We start from the raw sequence: 18289 nt of genomic DNA on the forward strand, positions 1-18289 counted from the left end.
AAATCTGTATTTTAAACTCCTGCACTGCTGCTAGGTTTTATTGTGGTTGTATTGTTATATTGTGGTTTTAATGTTCTGTATATTTTAAATTGTTTTATTGTGTGTTGCTTGGATTTAATTTTTGTGAACCGCCCAGAGAGCTTCGGCTATTGGGCGGTATAGAAATGAAATAAATAAATAAATAAATAAATAAATGATACAAAAGTACAGGGAAAAGCCAGTTTAAATGGCTTTTCCCCGTAACAGTTAAAATTGCATGCAGAAGTAAGATTACCTTTGTAGCCCCTTCTCTGTTATTTTGCCAAACAAAATATTGTTACGCAAAAAGCATCAGGTATGGAGTACCAGCAATCTGCAAAACATTATGGTGTAGCAGGGGGAAAAATGCACCCCTCCCCCCAGTAATCAAATTGAAAGAAAAGTGAAAGAAGCTTAGAAACCCAACGGTAATTTTACTTTTCTTTTAGCTCTCTTTTTAAAGATGCTTTATTACTGATTCCATCATACCAGGTAATATTTGCAGGTCTCAGTGAAATAAAATGCAGCCTGATGCTTACTCCCTTGTGAAGCTTCAATCTTATGCACACCTAGGAGCAAGTCCAAATGAAATCAATATCACAACTTCTGTAACAGTTGGAATAATGGAAACAGATTACCCCTGGCATGCTTACATATTAGGAAGTAAGCCCCAGCAAACATGCAGCCCAATCCTAAGTATCTCTGCTATTTTCAGTGGACTTTGCTCCCAGGTGAGTATGCATCATATTGCAGCCTTCCTGATACTTCTCTGCAAATATGAGTTACTATCAGGCTGTGGGGCAGTACAACCACAAAAATAAAAACTCTGTATAGATCAGCTTTGTTTTCAGCAGAAGAGTGTTTATTTCTCTATTTTATTAACTACATCCAGAGGCAAACCTTTTCAGGAATTCCCCCCCCCCCTTTCACTTCAGCCCAACGGAAGGCAATCTTGCTCAGTATCACCCAACAGCGGCTTTCACCACTGCACCCTGAAAGGGTAGAAAGATAATTGCTTTGAGTTAAACTTAACTATTAGCTCAAATGGCTTAATATGCTACAATGCGTAAATGCCTCTAACTGTATGTCACGGTGACCAGAGTGACGCACCACTCACCCCCCCAACCCCCCCCCAAACCTTTACTTTGAAACAACGTCGTTTTAATCCATCTGATATTCCGTGTGTGTGTGTGTGTGAAATGCTTCTGAAGGGCGCCACTGCTACAAAATAACCGGAATCCAAACACAGCTAGCAAATAAACGGTGTAGGACCACACGCTGTTTGTTACAGACCAGCAACCCACCGAGTTCAATACGGCTTGCTGCCAAATAAGCGAGTCTCGGGTGGCAGCCCAGGCTATTTGCAAAACTAACGCCGATTAGTGATACTCTGTATACTCTCTCGCCCGCCTTTCCGCACGCGTTTGGGAACCCGGGGGCAATCGCGAGCAACTGTCCCGTGCTGAAAGGCGCGCAGAGGCGGGGCACCCCTACCTCCAGTCAGCGCCGCTTAAAACCAGACGGCTGACGGATGGCGGGAAGTGTTGCCCGGGCACCGTCACCCGTGTCGTTCGCTGCGCCACCGAGCAGCGGCACAAGCAGCCACCGCCGGCGGAGTCAGCCGCGCTAGTAAATACGCAGCAGGGCCCCCGCGCCGAGCCGGTAGGAAGCTCCGCGTCCCGGCATCCCAGCGCCCGCCCGGCGTGCTTGAAGCACCCGCGCCCTGCTCTTACCTGTCCGAGGAGGCGGCGGCTGAGGGACGCCGGGCGGAGAACTGGGTTTTCTAGCACGAGGCTTCGCTGCGCAGGAATTCGACGCCGCGCCTCCTGTGGCGGTGGAAGCAGCAGCAGCGGCCGCTTGTGAGAAATGGGGGAAGGAGGAGACGCCCCCGGCTGGCGGGTAGGCAGCGCCCCTGCTCTGGAGAGGCGGCTGGCGGGAGCCGCACTCGGACTGCTGCTTCTCCCACCTCTTGGGCTCGCCGCCTCCGCGCTCAGCTACGGTTCCGAGGACGCGCCGCCTGCGTTAGTTTCCCCCTCTGTGGAAGGAAGGGCGGTCTATCGCCTGTGCGCGCGCGGAGCCAGCCAAATGCCGGCAAAGGTGCGCTTGCTTTCCAGAAGGCGGGAAGCCAGCGGAGGCGGTGGGAGCGCGCGCTGCCCCTCCCCAGCCGAGACCGGCCCAACCATTCGGCAGAGCGAGGCAGGTGCCTCCAAGCAACTGAATGCCGGCTTCAAGAAAGGGCGGTACAGTATTAGACTTTGCATTTATTGCCAGGGAGAGGCGCGTGTGGAACTTTCTGCCTCAGGGGCCAAAATGACTTGGCCAGACTACGGTTCTATGTACATTGACTGGGGCGGGGCGGCATTTGCTGCTTCTCTTCGGGCGGCAACGCATCTTGGGTTGGCCAGGCAGACATGGCTCTTCATCGAGTCTGGTTTGCGATATGTCGTAGCCAACGCATGTGCACTTTTATTCGGAAGCGAGTCCCGCTGAATTCAGTAGGGCACACGCCCAAGTAAATGTGTTACAGGACTGCAACCTTAGGTTTCCCACCTTTCTCCTCAAAAACGTTCTGAGCCAGGCAGAAGTTATGTGTCATGCAGAAGTTCAACGGATGCAGACTTTATCTCCAGCACTGAGATGCAGCAACAGTAAACCTGTACCTGTTGTGTTTCTGCCAATGGGAAAGCTGTCAAGGGAATAAAGTGTTCGTCAAGAACAAGTGACCTATCCTACTAATGGTTTTGACAACTTGCTCAGACATTAAAATCCATCTCAGGAGTTATTTTAAATCCTTGTCATATATGGGGTAGAAGCTGCTGCCATGGTTAAAAGCCTACCGCTGCCTTGTAATGTTTAATAAGTCCAAGGCCCAGGTTTCACATTGACCAGATTCACATGATTTGTGAATCATGGGTTGTTCCATGCAGGTTGAGGCAGCGGGCACGAGTAATTTCTAAGTAACATAATCTCTTCAGAGGCTGGCATTTGGACCTGGTATTTACATGCCAAGCAAAATATACTGGCTGGGATCTAAAGCACTACAAAACTAGTTCCACAAACTCAGTGGGGCCTTTGGTTTATGTTTTTCAAACCACAGCCCCCTGTGGCATATAGCAAACCCCTTGATAATATACAGTCAGGGCCAGAAATATTGGAACCAGGATAACTGTTTTGGCAGTTGGCCTCTGTACACCACCACACTGAAGCTGAAAGAAAACACACCCAGATGGGAGCGAAGTCAGGACTTTCAGCTGTAATTGAAGGGGCGTGACAAAAGTGGGGCACTAACCATTCGGGAAGTACAGCCAGTGGCATACACACACACCCATTGTTGGAGGCTCATAAGTAATGGAACAAACCAACATAATTTCAAACTTAAGGATCGCCTTTAATACCCGGATGAAAATCCTTTGCAGTCAAATGACTGCCTGAAGTCTGGAACCCATGAACATGACCAAATGCTGAGTTTCCTCCCTCGAGATGCTTTGCCAGGCCTTTAGTGCAGCTGCCTTCAGCTGCTGCTTGTTTGTGGGTCTTTCTGCCTTCAGTCTTGTCTTCAGTAAGTGAAAAACTAGGGATGTCAGAGAATTCCGCCACGGATCTCGGTGAGGCCGAATGCCAGCGCATTCGGCCCCCCCAAACTCCGTGGTGGAATGGCCTGCCACCCCCCGCCCCCCTGCAGATCCCCCCCGGGACGAGACTTACCTGGGGCGGATGTTCCGGGCGGCGGCGGCTCCGGCAGGGGCTTTGGCGGTGGCAGCTGCGGCGGCTGGTCTTCCGATCTGCCGCTGCCATTTGCAGTGTTGTCTTGTGTTTTTTTTTTACAGAGACGTGATAGGCTACGTAAGTTTTTACATAGCCTATCACATCTCTGTAAAAAAAAAAAAGACGAAGAAAAATAAGGAACGCAAATGGCGGCGGCCGTAGCCGCCGCCATTTTCGTACGCATTTTTTTTTTCCTTACCCAGAGTCCTCCGCGGCCGGAAATCCGGCTGCGGATGGCCCTGGCCTGGGCCTGGCCGGCTGCTCTGCAGAGCCGCCGTGGAGCACAGCCGGCTTTCGAGGATTCCAGGGGGGGAGGACCAGATTGCCTCCCCCCCGGGGTGAGGATTCCGGGGGGAGGGACAGAGTGCCTCCCCCCCCAGCGGAATCCGGTGGAGCCAGGTAAGTGGGGTTTCGTACACCCCTATGAAAAACATGCTCTATTGGGTTGAGATCAGGTTACTGACTTGGTAATTGAAGAACATCCCACTTCTTTGCCTTGAGAAACTCTGGGGTAGCTTTTGCTGTATGTTTTTGGTCATTATCCGTCTGCCATATGAAGTCAATTATGGACTGAAAAACTTTCTTTTTTCTTTCCTGAACTTAGTGCCAATTATTTTCACTGGATGACATAACTTTCCAGTATTTCTGAAGAGGGAGGAAAAAGGGAGAGAGAGCCATAATTGTATAAACTTCTACTTTGTTTGCTTCCCTACCCCCTCTTTTAAAATCTGAAAATCTCCAATTATTTTAGCCTTTCCTTGCAGCATAGATGCTGTAATACCTTGATGGTTTTAGATGCCTAGTTCCGATCTCCAGTTCTATAATATCTCTTTTGGAGATCGGGAGTCTGAATTCTACAAAGTATTTCAAATACAGCTAATATATCTACTAAATATAAACAGCATGGCAAAATTTGATTTTCAACCCTCTTTCTAATAATTCCTAACCTAAAATGTCCCTTTTACTGCCACAAAACAAGCTCACACTTCCAGTGATTCTTCTGCTACAAACTCAAGACCTCTTTCTTCAGTACTTAATGATAAGTGTAGGGGTTGGTGCTTAAGGTAAGTGCTTTTTGTCCCAATGTTTTGCACTTATTTTGAATATCTGCTACCATTCTATGTGGGGTTACCTTTGAAGACGGTTCGGAAACTGCAGCTGGTACAGAATGCGGCGGCTCACCTGATTAAAGGCAGCCGCCGGCGAGATCACATCACTCCAGTACTGAAGGAGTTGCACTGGTTACCAGTTGTTTTCTGGGCCAAATTCAAGGTGTTGGTTTTGACCTTTAAAACCCTATATGGTTCCGGCCCAGCCTATCTTAAGGAGCGCCTCCAGCAGCACCAGATAGGCCGCTTAACAAGATCAGCCTCGGTTGGCCTTCTCTCTGTCCCATCAGCCAGGACAGCTAGACTGGTGGGGACGAGGGAGAGGGCCTTTTCTGTGGTGGCCCCCACTCTGTGGAACTCCCTCCCTAGGGAACTCCGTCATGCCCCCTCTTTAATGAGCTTCCGTCGTGCATTAAAAACGTAGTTGTTCAGGCAGGCATTTGGGGTGGGTTAGGGTATTTTAGAAAATGTTTTTATTGTAGAATTTTATTGTTTTAACCTGTTTTATTGTATGTTGTACATCGCCCAGAGTGGCTGGGTGACCAGCCAGATGGGCAATTAATAAATTTAATAATAAATAAATAAAATTTTGCTGCCAAGTCACCTAGTATGGAGAGATCCTCTGAGAAGCCCTATAAGCATCTGTTTGCAATATCAGCTTCAGCAACTTCAATGCTCAGCCTCAATTCCAGATTATTAATGAATTTATAAATAGGAGACACCCCAACATAGATCCTGGGGTTCTGCAGTATTTGCTTCCTACCACCTCTTCATTAAAAAAAAAAAAAATGTATCTAGAAGTCATAGGACATTTCCTCTTAAAGGAACATTTGATGAGAGACTTTGTCGAGTGTTTACTGAAATTCCAAGTTTGTCTATTTATGTTTACCCCTACCTAAATACCTGTTGACATCATCAAAGAACTCTGAAAGGTGGATGAGACAATACTTCCCAATACAGAACATCGTGCCTCACCAACCTTGCTACATTCATCTAGTGAGAGATGGATACGGGACAAGCCTCGGAGCCAAGCAAATTAACAAGATATTGAAAATGCAAATGTTGCCAGTCAGCTCTGGTCCAATTCCTTCCATTATACATAAATTGACATTTCTGTATATATTGCTGAGAAAAGCCTTTGGCTTTCTAATTATTATACATATAATTAATTATATGTATTTATTATTTATTATTAATTATTTATAATTAATTATTATAATTAATTAGTATACATATAATTATTATATGTATAATTATACATATATAATTTCTTATTAACAGTGCAAAACTGTGAAAAGAGGTGCTCATAGGACCATGCAATGTACTGCTGATGGACTCCATAGCAAGATCAATAAATGGCACTGACATTTGCAAGCAGACTGAGGAGATCGGTCAATTTATACAATGCATTACCTTTCAGATTAATGCATAGATTGAGTATTTGAAATAGTAGAGATTAAAACTCACCTCCATAGTCTTATGACTCCATAGTGACTTAAAAAAAAAAAAAAAAAAGCGCGTACGGATAATGGCGGCCCCCATAGGGAGCCGCCATTCCCGTTCCTTATTTGGTCGCCGTAGTCTACGTAAAGATTTACGTAGACTACAGCGACCAAATAAGGAACGCGAATGGCGGCTCCCTATGGGGGCCGCCATTTGCATACACGCTTTTTTTTTTTTAAGTAACCTGTGATAGGCTACGTGACGATTTACGTAGCCTATCACGGCTGACTTTGCAGATCTAGCCGTGATAGGCTACGTTAATCGTCACGTAGCCTATCACGGGGGTGTTTTTGTTTTTTTTTAACTTTTAATTTCGCGGCTGGGCGAGGCGAGGCGCCTCCTCCCCGGCCTGAATTTCGGCCGGGCGAGGCGGGAAGCCTCCCCCCGGCCTGAATTTTGGCCGGGTGAGGCGGGACGCCTCCCCCCCCCGGCCTGGAACTTCACGGGGGGAGCAGCGAAGCGCCTACCCCCCACCGCGAAAAGCTGCGAGACCAGGTAAGTGACTTTCGTGCACCCCTACCTCATGGCAAAACATCTCTCTGCCTGTGTAAAGCTAACATGTTTGGCAAAGTTGGCACTTTTTGCCATAAGTGATTACACAGCCTCTGCTTTGCATATTACAAGTCTGTCTTCTGCTTTCCTTACTTATTCAGATATTGAACCAATCCTGAAATATACAAGCAGATGAGGTTACTGCAGCAAAGATTCATGATCTACTAGTTGCATGCTAAATTGCTCACATGGATGTAGGTAATATCATAGGTACAAAAAATCTATGTAGGAAAATAACCTCAATGTAACTTGAGCACCACCCTTTACCTCTTGATTGCCTGCCTATTCTGTCCAGTCATCCAGCTGTATGGTGTCCATGAAGATAATCTTATTGTGCAGTCCTATGCATGTTTAGACAGAAAAAAGTCCTACAATGCCCAGCATCTACCAGCTAGCATGGCTGGCTGGGGAATGTTGGGAATTGGATTTTTTTTTCTGTCTAAACATGCATAGTATCACACCCTTATCCATTTAGTGACCTAGAGGCCCTCTGTTGATTACTCTCCATCCCATCTTCTGCTCTTGTATCTTATTTTCTTTCCATACTATGTTGAACAGGATTCCAGACTTGCAAAACCAATTCCTGTGTATTTTTTAATTTATTTACCAATATTTATGAATTGCTAACATTAAAAGGAATGTTTAAGTAACATACAAATAATACAGTTGTTGTTGTTCAGTCGTGTCCGACTCTTTGTGACCCCATTTTGTGACTCTCAGCCCAACCCACCTCACAGGGTTGTTGTTGTGAGGATAAAATGGAGAGGAGGAGGATAATGTAAGCCGCCTTGGGTTCCTTGCAAGGGAAAAAAGGCAGGGTATAAATGCAATAAATAATAATAATAATAAAATAATAATAATAATAGCATCGGTGATGCTATCTAGCCATCTCATCCTCTGCCGTCCCCTTCTCCTTTTGCCTCCTGTCTTTCCCAGCATCAGGGTCTTTTCCAGGGAGTTTTCTCTTCGCATTAGGTGGCCAAAATATTTGAGCTTCAGCTTCAGTATCTGTCCTTCCAATGAGCAGTCAGGGTTGATTTCCTTTACGATGGACTGATTTGACCTCCTTGCAGTCCAGGGGACTCGTAAGAGTCTTCTCCAGCACTGCAGTTCGAAAGCATCAATTCTTCGGCACTCAGCCTTCCTTATAGTCCAGCTCTCACAGCCATACATTACTACTGGGAAAATCATAGCTTTGATTAGACGGACCTTTGTCGGCAAGGTGATGTCTCTGCTTCTTACTATGCTGTCTAGGTTGGCCATATCTTTCCTCCCAAGGAGCAAGCGTCTTTTAATTTCATGGCTACAGTCACCGTCTGCGGTGATCTTGGAGCCCAAGAAAATAAAATCTGTCACTGCTTCCATTTCCTCCCCTTCCATACGCCAGGAAGTGATGGGGCCAGATGCCATGATCTTAGTTTTTTTAATGTTGAGTTTCAAACCAGCTTTTGCACTCTCCACTTTCACCCTCAACATGAGGCTCTTGAGATCCTCTTCGCTTTCTGCCATTAGGGTGGTATCATCGGCATATCTGAGGTTGTTGATAATTCTCCCAGCAATCTTAATTCCGACCTGTGATTCATCCAACCCGGCGTTTCTCATGATGTACTCTGCATATAAGTTAAATAAGCAGAGCGACAATATGCAGCCTTGTCGTACTCCTTTCCCAATTTTGAACCAGTCGGTTGTTCCATGTCTGGTTCTTACTGTTACTTCTTGACCCTCGTACAGGTTTCTCAGGGGACAGGTAAAGTGGTCTGGTACTCCCATCTCTTTAAGAATTTGCCACAGTTCGTTGTGATCCACACAATCAAAGGCTTTAGTGTAGTCAATGAAGCAGAAATAGATGTTTTTCTGGAATTCTCTTGCTTTCTCCATGATCCAGCGAATGTTGGCGATTTGATCTCTAGTTCCTCTGCCTCTTCGAAACCCAGCTTGTACTTCAGGTAGTTCTCGGTTCGCATACTGCTGAAGCCTAGCTTGTAGGATTTTGAGCATCACCTTGCTGGCTTGTGAAATGAGCGCAATTGTACAGTAGTTTGAACACTCTTTGGTGTTGCCCTTCTTTGGAATTGGAATGTAAACTGACCTTTTCCAGTCTTGTGGCCACTGTTGAGTGTTCCAAATGTGTTGGCATATTGAGTGCAGCACTTTTACAGCATCATCTTTTAGGATTTTAAATAGCTCAGCTGGAAGACTGTCATCTCCGCTAGCTTTGTTGTTACTAATGCTTCCTAAGGCCCACTTGACTTCACTCTCGAGGATGTCCGGCTCAAGTTCAGTGACTGCACTATCATGGCTATCAGGGACATTCAGATCTTTCCTGTATAGTTCTTCTGTGTATTCTTGCCACCTCTTCTTAATCTCATCTGCTTCTGTTAGGTCCCTGCCTTCTTTGTCCTTTATCATGCCTGTCTTTGCACAAAACGTTCCCTTGAGATCTCCAATTTTCTTGAAGAGATCTCTAGTCTTTCCCATTTTGTTGTTTTCCTCGATTTCTTTGCATTGTTCATTTAAGAAGGCCTTCTTGTCTCTCCTTGCTATTCTCTGAAACTCTGCATTCAGTTGGATATATCTTCCCCTTTCTCCCTTGCTTTTCGCTTCCCTTCTTTCCTCAGCTACTTGTAAAGCCTCATCAGACAGCCACTTTGCTTTCTTGCATTTATTTTTCTTTGGGAAGTATAGAACTATAATAAAATACTGTATAAAGTTGGAGGAGACAATAGCATGACAGCAAGGAAATAATCACCATTCTGGGAAAACAAGCAAGTTTTCAGTAGGCACTGAAAATCCAGAAGGATTGATGCTTGTCTAATATATACTGGTAGGGAGTTCTGGAGAATGGATGGTATGATACTAAGGGCCTCATTCTGAGCTATCATGGACCAGACCTCTGATACCTAAGGCACCACTAGGAGCATATCTCCTAATTAACACAGCAATTGAACAGGCATGTAGGGGGTCAGGCGATCTCTTAGTTATCCTGGTCCTGAATCATTTAGGGCTTTGTAAACAAGCACCAAAATCTTAAACCTGGCCCAGTAGCATTTAGGCAGCCAGTGCAGTCCCTTCAACATAGATGTAATATGCTAGTGATAAACTGCTCCCGTTACCAACCCTTAAGGCTAGCTCCACATAAAGAGCATTGCAATAATCCATTTACTGCATCAAGATGTACATTTTAAACATAAACTATTTTTTTCTAAGCCCAATGTCTAAAAGCCGGAATCTTTCCTCTGTTGATGAATATTTTTCATTGCTGATACTTGAACAAAAAAGAAATGTGCTGTAACCCCCAGAAGAACAGGAGTAGAGAAACACCTGGCAAGACACAAGGAAGCCTACAAATCACAGAGATCTTCCAGTTACAGCAGAACTTATTTTATTCCCAGACATTGTACATACTAAAATGAAGTTGTCCCAGATGTTGGATGAGACAGGCAATTCCTGTTCAGAGTAGCCCTTCTATATGCTTTCCCTGGGACTGTAGTATCTCTACAGCTGAATGAACAGGCAAGTTCGTATGTCACGATAAGCCATCCTAAAATAAACTATGGTGGGTTGGTTGTTCACTTGCTAATCCACATTACTCCTGACAGACAATCAGGCACTCTGAAGCTTGCCCTGGCTTGTGTCCCCCTTGGTCCTCCCGCCTGCTGCCAGCATGTATCCCATATGGCACAACCTTAGCAGCGCACTCTGCTAATGAGTGCAAATGTGCTCATTAGCAGAGTTTATTTTGTAGATTTTTCCCCACCTTTGGGGAGATTTGTGCAAATTCACTAAAGTGTAGTAGTTACCATTAGCCTCTGGAGGTGGACCATCTTAATGGGTCCACACCCTTGCAGAGGGGAAAAGCTGCCATAAGTCTAAACCTCAGCCGGTGATGATTTGAGCATAACAAAGGGACTGATTCAAAGTCCCCCACCTTCAGATCACCCACTACATTTGTTTGGCTGATGCCATCTTGGTACACTCTCATGGTTGTCATGAAAAGAACAAGGGGTTCTATATGGTAGTCTGCCCTCCATTTTTATCCATGTCTTAGGGGTAAGGGGCAAAGTATTGTGTTGCTTTTAGTTAGGAATTTATTGTATTATAATAGATTACTAAGGGCCCTGCGAAAGGAGACAGTGCAACCTTGTGACACCTGAAAGGGAGGAAGGCCTGGGTTATCTTAAGGCTGTTAGTTTTCAGCCAGGGTTCTTATCTACATCTCAAGGTCATAAACCATTCCGGCCTACACGGAGTAGCCACAGTTGGTGAGGTGTGAATATCCCATCTCTTCCTCTGGAGGGAGGGGGGATTTGGAGTGGCCAAAGCTCAGTTAGAGATTGTTGTAAAGACTGGGGGGTTCTGAGCTCTGTGTCCTTCATTTCCATCCAGTCTTGGTGAAGGTGTCCAGGTTGCTGTGGCTTATGATGTGAAGGACCCTACTTTGGAGTAAGTAGAATAGGCCAGTTAGCTTTCTTATTTTAGTTGTATTGGGATTTCAATAAAGGTTTTGCTTCTTGGGTTTCTGTATTTTCTTACCATTTACTTTTCCCATTTCCCCTACCCCTAACTTGTAAATAAACTATCTACCTCAATAGTCTATGCTGCTATTTTTTCCCCTTGGGTCAGCACTAAATCCAGTGGTTCACCAGCTAAGAATAACAGGCTGTGTGTTTGAGGCAACTGAGAGGTTCTTCCAAGTCTCAGGTGTGGAGACCTGAGGAGGTGATGGAAGTGCATAAAGTGTGACTGACAGGGTCATGGTGCCACTGTCTACCTTTACAGTCATGGAGACTATGAAGTCCTGAGCCACCCCAAGTGAGGTGCCCTCGGCATGAACGTTGACATCCCCTAGTATCAACAGCACACCTGAGACTGCCTCAGGGAGACTGTTGATCAGCAGGGTGGGGGGTACACCAACAAAATCCCCAATCTGTTCCATTGGCCCAACACAAGGTGCAAACACTCCTGACCAGTAGTCAGATGCACAGGAAGCCTTCACAGGGAGATGGAATTCCTATAGACCACAGCAACCCCCCAGCCCGGCCCTCAAGTCATTCCTGATGCCAAACCAAGTACCCTAGTGGGTATAGCTTGGAGAGACTAACTCTTCCCTGATCACCCATCCAGGTCTCAGTTATACATGCCAGATCAGCTCCCTCATCCACTGTTAAGTCATGAATGAGGGGGGTCTTAGTTTGAACTGATCTGACATTTAAAAGCAGCATCTGGAGACTTGAGGGCAGGCTGACACGCCAGCCACCAAACCTGCAGGTGGGAGGGAAGGCCGGAACATGGCACCGCTGTTAAATGTGTTCTAACCTGGCTAGCCAGCTTCCTAACGCCATATCTCCCTCTACCTATAACCACACTAATTGGGGCACCCAGTCAGGGTTGTTTCTGAGCTCAGGGAGTAGGATAGCAGATCAGATTCTGAAGGAGAACTGCCAGACACGGGCGAGGTGTTTTCCCAGTCTAGTCCAGACATGACCGGGCCGGCTTCTCAGGTTACCAACACACAGCTGGCTGAGGATGAAGGTTCCTCTCCTCACACCCCTGTGAGAGACAGTGAACAGATAGAGGCAGGGTGTGGTGAATCTGATCGAATAGACGCCAGGTGCAGACACAGAGCAAAGAGGGAGAAGGCAGGGACGGAACTTAGACCGTCTACCCGATTGGCCTTGTGTGAGAAGCTCCTCTCAGAGACCTCACGAGACAGAGGGTCCTCTCCCCCTTAAGTTAGGCTAGCGAGCCTGCCTTCCTCTTCAAAGGGCAGGCAACTCTCTCTTAACTACCTTTAGAATTCCCCTGAAGGCATTCCTTTGTAGACTGAGAGTCACTGAGAATTTGCATCTGTATGACCCTGGTAGTAATGGATTAAAAGCTGTATACTGAAGCCTCTCATCTGTGTTTGTCTTTGGCGCTGAAATAAAATGGGGGCTAAAGGAATCCTGACAGCCCCTCAGGCCCCTCCACTTGACTCCATATCCTCTCTCCAAAGGTGGAAAAATGTTAAATTTGCATAAATCTCCCCAAAGGTGAAGAAAAAGGTGTCACTGTCTAGGAAGGCAATGAAGTAGAGGAGTAAATTAACTAGTGTCATTCAAGAATAATATAGGGGGGTTATCATTAGTGAGATTGCAAGGAGAGACCAGATTCCTCGCCATTTTTGCCAGGTGGCTCTGTAGCCCTTTTCAACAAGCCATGCACAAGCCATTATGTCAGGTTTGCATGTCACAACAAACCACCCTGAAAACAAGCCACTTTGAACAATCCAACAACAAGCCTTGGGTTCTCAGGGCGGCTTGTGTGTGGTTAATAAACCACGCTGAAGAAACTGTGTCAGGTTTGGACATCGTGACAAGCCACCCTGAAACAAACAAGGCTGGGTTGTCATGTTGTGTGTACCAGGTCTATATCTGACTCTTACTACGGTATGATTCTTGCACTGTGGTGATTTTGTGTGAAATGATTTCTAATAAACAAGTTAGAATGAGACAGTCTGAGGTGCTACTGTGTTGGGCTAAGGAGTTGAGTACCCCTCTGAAATAAATTCCTGCTCTCTTTGCTCACATGCAGAATACCATTTCTCAAACAGTTCATGCATATAAGAGAGCCTGTCCTCTCATAAACTTTGCTATTTATTTGTCTCCCTCCCGCTTCCCTCAATATTTTTTCTAGTTCTACCACCGGGCCTTGGTACAGAAAGCTGGTAACTTCTGTTTTGCGCTGTGTGTCATTATTAGTCATTTGCTTCCTTCAGTGAGAGAAGTTAGCTTGCCCCCATGCATCATGCTGATTGCTCTGCAGTAAGTTTCATGAAACAAGTATTTGCTTACAACTTGCCCATCTACTCAAGGAATCTCCATTTTTAACCCTAGCCACCTACAGCTTTATTTCCAATAACAGCCGTTCCCATTTACTGTGCATCCACACTTCTTTTGCACTGTGAAACTAATCAGGAGCAGCGAAGTGTACAAGCTATGTCCTGGTGTGGCTCGCTTGGTTGCATTGTGAGTGCAGAGGTGAGGGGAAGTTTATTCTGAATTTTACTGCTGGCTATAGGATCATTGGGAGTTTGACTACCCCCTCCCAAGAAAAACTCTCTAGCAAGGAAAAGATTGGCATGAACACAACCATTGGCCAGAGAACAAAGACCGCAAAGAGCTTATTTTTTCCTGCTCCTTCCTCCCAGGAAAAACCTCTGTTCCAACTATCAGTTGCCCTGTGACTTTAGAGGCATAGGGAAGGACACTTTGGCCCCTGTCATGGGTAGAGGCCCACGGTCCATTGGGTAGTTGTTTCACCACCATCAAAGAATTCTAAAAGGTTAGTGAGACATGACCTACCTTTGTAGAACCCATGTTGATTGTTTTTCAGCAGGGCTTGTCCTTCTATAGGCTTAATAATTTTATCTTTAATAATCATAGAATAGTCATAGAATCATAGAATAGTAGGGTTGGAAGGGGCCTACAAGGCCATTGAGTTGTTTTCCACCAATTTACCAGAAACATATGTTAAAACGAACTGGCCTTTAATTTTCTGGACTTCCCGCTCCAGTGGATCCCCTTTTAAAAAATGGCATTTCATTGGCCAATTTCCAGACCTCTGTCCCAGAGGTGAATCTTGTTTCTGTTATATCCTGCCTTTCCCCCCAAAATGGTGCTCAAGGCCTTAGGGATCTTAGGGACATGTTACATATTTTTGTTAGAAGTTCAGCAATTTCACATTTGAATTCTTTAAGAACTCTAGGATGGGCCGGGTGATTTGTTTATTTTCAGTTTGTCAATAAGGCCTAGAATTTCATGGCCTGGTTCATACATAACAACCCAGAGTATGGGGCCGAGTATGGGTTATCGTTGAATTGTGGGTTGTTGTTGAATCATAGGTTGTCATTATGTGCAAACCCTATGCTGTGGTTCAACTATGGGTTGTTAACCACGAACAACTCGGAGTTCACAATGCAACAACAAATCATGGGTTCTCTTTCTGGGTTGTTTATGGTTAATTCTAGAGACGTTTCCTAATTTGAAGTCAAATGTGATTGTGTTGAACTTCCTTGGAAATTTCTACTTACATATACATTTGATAGTACTGATGTCACTATTTCCAACTGATTCAAAAACACTCACATTTTGCATTAGGTCCTGGGTCCAATTTAGCATTAAGTCCAGGTCACTGCCTCTCTTGTTAGCTTCAAGACCAACTGCTTTGGGGCACAGTCCTTTAGGATATCTAGAAATTTTACCTCTTTGTCACCATCAGAAGACACATTTACCTAGTGTATGTGAAGGTAATTGAGCTCATCCATTACTACAGGGGAGGGCAACCTCAAGTCTGTGGGCCTAATCTGGCCTGTGGAGGTTTCCCATCTGGCCTGCCACCTTACAAGATTCCTCCAGGGGGCAGAAGTTGGAGGCCAAGCCCCACCCCCAGGAGAAATCCTCACTATTACCTCTGATCAGTTAGCAGAGATAACACTGGCAATGTGGGCAGAAGACTTGTCTGCACAGCACTTTCCCCATTGCGGAAGCTGCCCTATGGGTGAAACATCTTGAACTGAGGAAGTGGCTGGAGGAGCACTCCTCTTACCACCGGCTCAGTTCCGGATGCTTCTTCCAAGCAGCAGCTTCCCCAAGGCATTGGGGAAGCCACTCTGTGGGCAAAGCCACCTGACTGAGCTGGCAGCTGGGGAAGTACTGCTCCGGCAGCTGCCGGCTCAGTCAGGTGGCTTTGGCTACCCCACGTCCTCTTGCCAATGGTAGAAGGTCTGCAGTTACTGAAGTTGGTTCCCAGTGGACCTGTTGAGAGGATCATCCTCCTGACATGCCCACTAGGAACCAAATGACATCAGGCGGTGTGGCCATGCACCTTTTGACATGTCCCCTGACCTCATTTGACCCATGGAGGGCTCAGGGGAGAATAATCCAGACACACACCCAGTTTCGGCTGCCCTGCTCTGCATTACTACAACATTTGCTCCTTTAGATGCGTCCTTGATGTTATTCTTCATCTCAAGATCACCCTGAGCATTTTGGTCAGTGAGCAATGCCATGTTGTTCTTGTTCAGTCATTGTGTCCGACTCTTCGTGACCCCATGGACCATAGCACACCAGGCCTTCCTGTCCTCCGCTCTCTTGAGTGTGCTCAAGTTCATATTCATTGCATCAGTGATGCTATCTAGCCATCTCATCCTCTGCCATCTCTTTCTCCTCACTTTTGAGTCCCACTGTGATTTTGTGGTGGAGTCTGCCCCTTTTGAGGTTTCTAGTTCATTTGAACTTACTTTTCCTACACTTCTGGATCATAGCCAAAGGAGGAGAGAAGTGCGAGTTTTGTCTCACGCCAGCCTTTGGTATAAGCAGCAGCACATATTTGTAAGAAGGCACCCATATGGTCTGATACTACATGTGTTTCTTCAGAAATAAGTCTCACTGAGTTCAGTGAGGCTTACTTCCAAGAACATCAAACCAGAACATAGACTGTTCAGTAACATTTATCGTCTTGTGCAGACTACCACGTATTACATTCTCCCAAAACAGGGAACATAGGCATTGCTCTTCTATCACAACACCCACTATATCAGGCATTTTAAAGGAGTCTGACAATGATATTTTTTCCAAAGAAAACCCTATTTAGCAAGGCCCCTAGTCTGCAACACATGGATCTAATGGTTAATTCAGCCCTAATGGCTGAATTGTTATAATAAATAAAAATAGTTTGAAAGCAAATTATGTTATGTTACCATGACTCTGAGCTAGCTTCCTGAACAAGGCATAGATATAAACAGTATCACAAAGAGGTCCATATTATGAAAACATCCAAGGACGCTTATGCCATCTCATCCTCTGTCTTGCTATCCTTGCTTCCTAATTTCTTTACATACCACCCACATTGATAATACTGCTTTTTTATTGAACAGCCCAGGAAATGAATACGCAAGACACCCACTCTTTTGGAAATGTTACTGCTCTTCTCTGACCTGTTATTGCCTGGATTATGTAAGATATGTGGGTGGTGTACACTTATGGATGGCTTATCAAGGTGGTTGTTGGGGACAGCATCACTACCATGGCTAAAGTAGCTCTCCTACATTTTCACTTAATCTGCCTGCTGTACTTATGTCTTACTAATTAAATAAAGGGAAAAACTTCAAAATAGCTGATGTGAGAGGGCATTCATATGAACCAAACATCTTTGAAAACTATACCTTCTTATGCTGTGTAGGCAAGCTCTTATGAGCACAATAGAAAAGCTCTTACGAGCACCCCTCTGCAGATTCCCAATTTTAAAATCATAGGAGGAGCTGTACAAGATCAAACCTGTTTGCTCAGGATGAAAACAGCAAACTTTCTTTCTCCTTGGTAAGACCTGTTAGGCTAGAAGGCTGGCTGCTTCATTCCTAAGAATTTGCACTGGTATATTTGCTTGTGGTATCAGACTAACATTGTGGCAATGCCGGTAGCTCCAATATGCCACCCAAACTTAAGTCTTGGTAGAACCGTTCTTAAACTTTAAAATGGGTTCAATATGAGAGAATAGGTAGCGGGCACCATTGTGGAGGCATACAATAAAAGCAATTTTCCATTGTGCCACTATGTTTTTGTGTGGTTAGGGCTCAATCCTATGCATATTTAGGATTGCATTTTAAGAGGAACAGTCTGATAGCTAGTCCTTCTGTGACACTGGTACTTCAGTAATATCCATTTAGGGAATTGTACACATTTGAACAATGAGCTCAAAAGCTTTTTTTCCTTTGTAGGAGTGAAGTGTAAGCTATTATTAAAATGCTAACTGCCTATTGTAAACATTTCTTTTCAATCAGGAGAATTACTTGCATCTATCCACACAACACAGCACCCATATTCTACGATGTTTTGAAGACCAGTAATGCTTAGAATAACATTTCTGCATAAACACATTTATTTCTACTATTCGTGTTTCTTAAATGTAACAATGGTTAAAATCTCAGTTGACAAAAATAAATGCATGCAGATTTAAAGTTAAAATAGCTAAGGAATGAGTTGGGATGGGTTTTTTTTAATTGACACTTCATCTTGGATGGGCATAGGTAAAAAATATCTAAAGCTTATGAGGCCCTCATTGCTTTATAATTTTGGGATGTGTATACTGCAAGACTGGTACTAAGTTCTGTGAAACAAAACCATATTTGATACCACAGCACTGGGCAGATAATTTTAATGATAGAAAGAAATGCTATCCCATGATAGCTTGTCTTCTTGGTTTTTTTCCATTGAAGATAAAAAGTGTACAAGTCAATACTTTAAAGATTACCATCTATGTTGAAAGGCTTCAGTTTTAAATCCACCTAAGAACGTATGCCCAAC

This window comes from Heloderma suspectum, chromosome 2 (genome assembly GCF_057233095.1).
Source record: "Heloderma suspectum isolate Gila_16-S chromosome 2, 16-S_ref, whole genome shotgun sequence".
NCBI lineage: Eukaryota > Metazoa > Chordata > Lepidosauria > Squamata > Helodermatidae > Heloderma > Heloderma suspectum.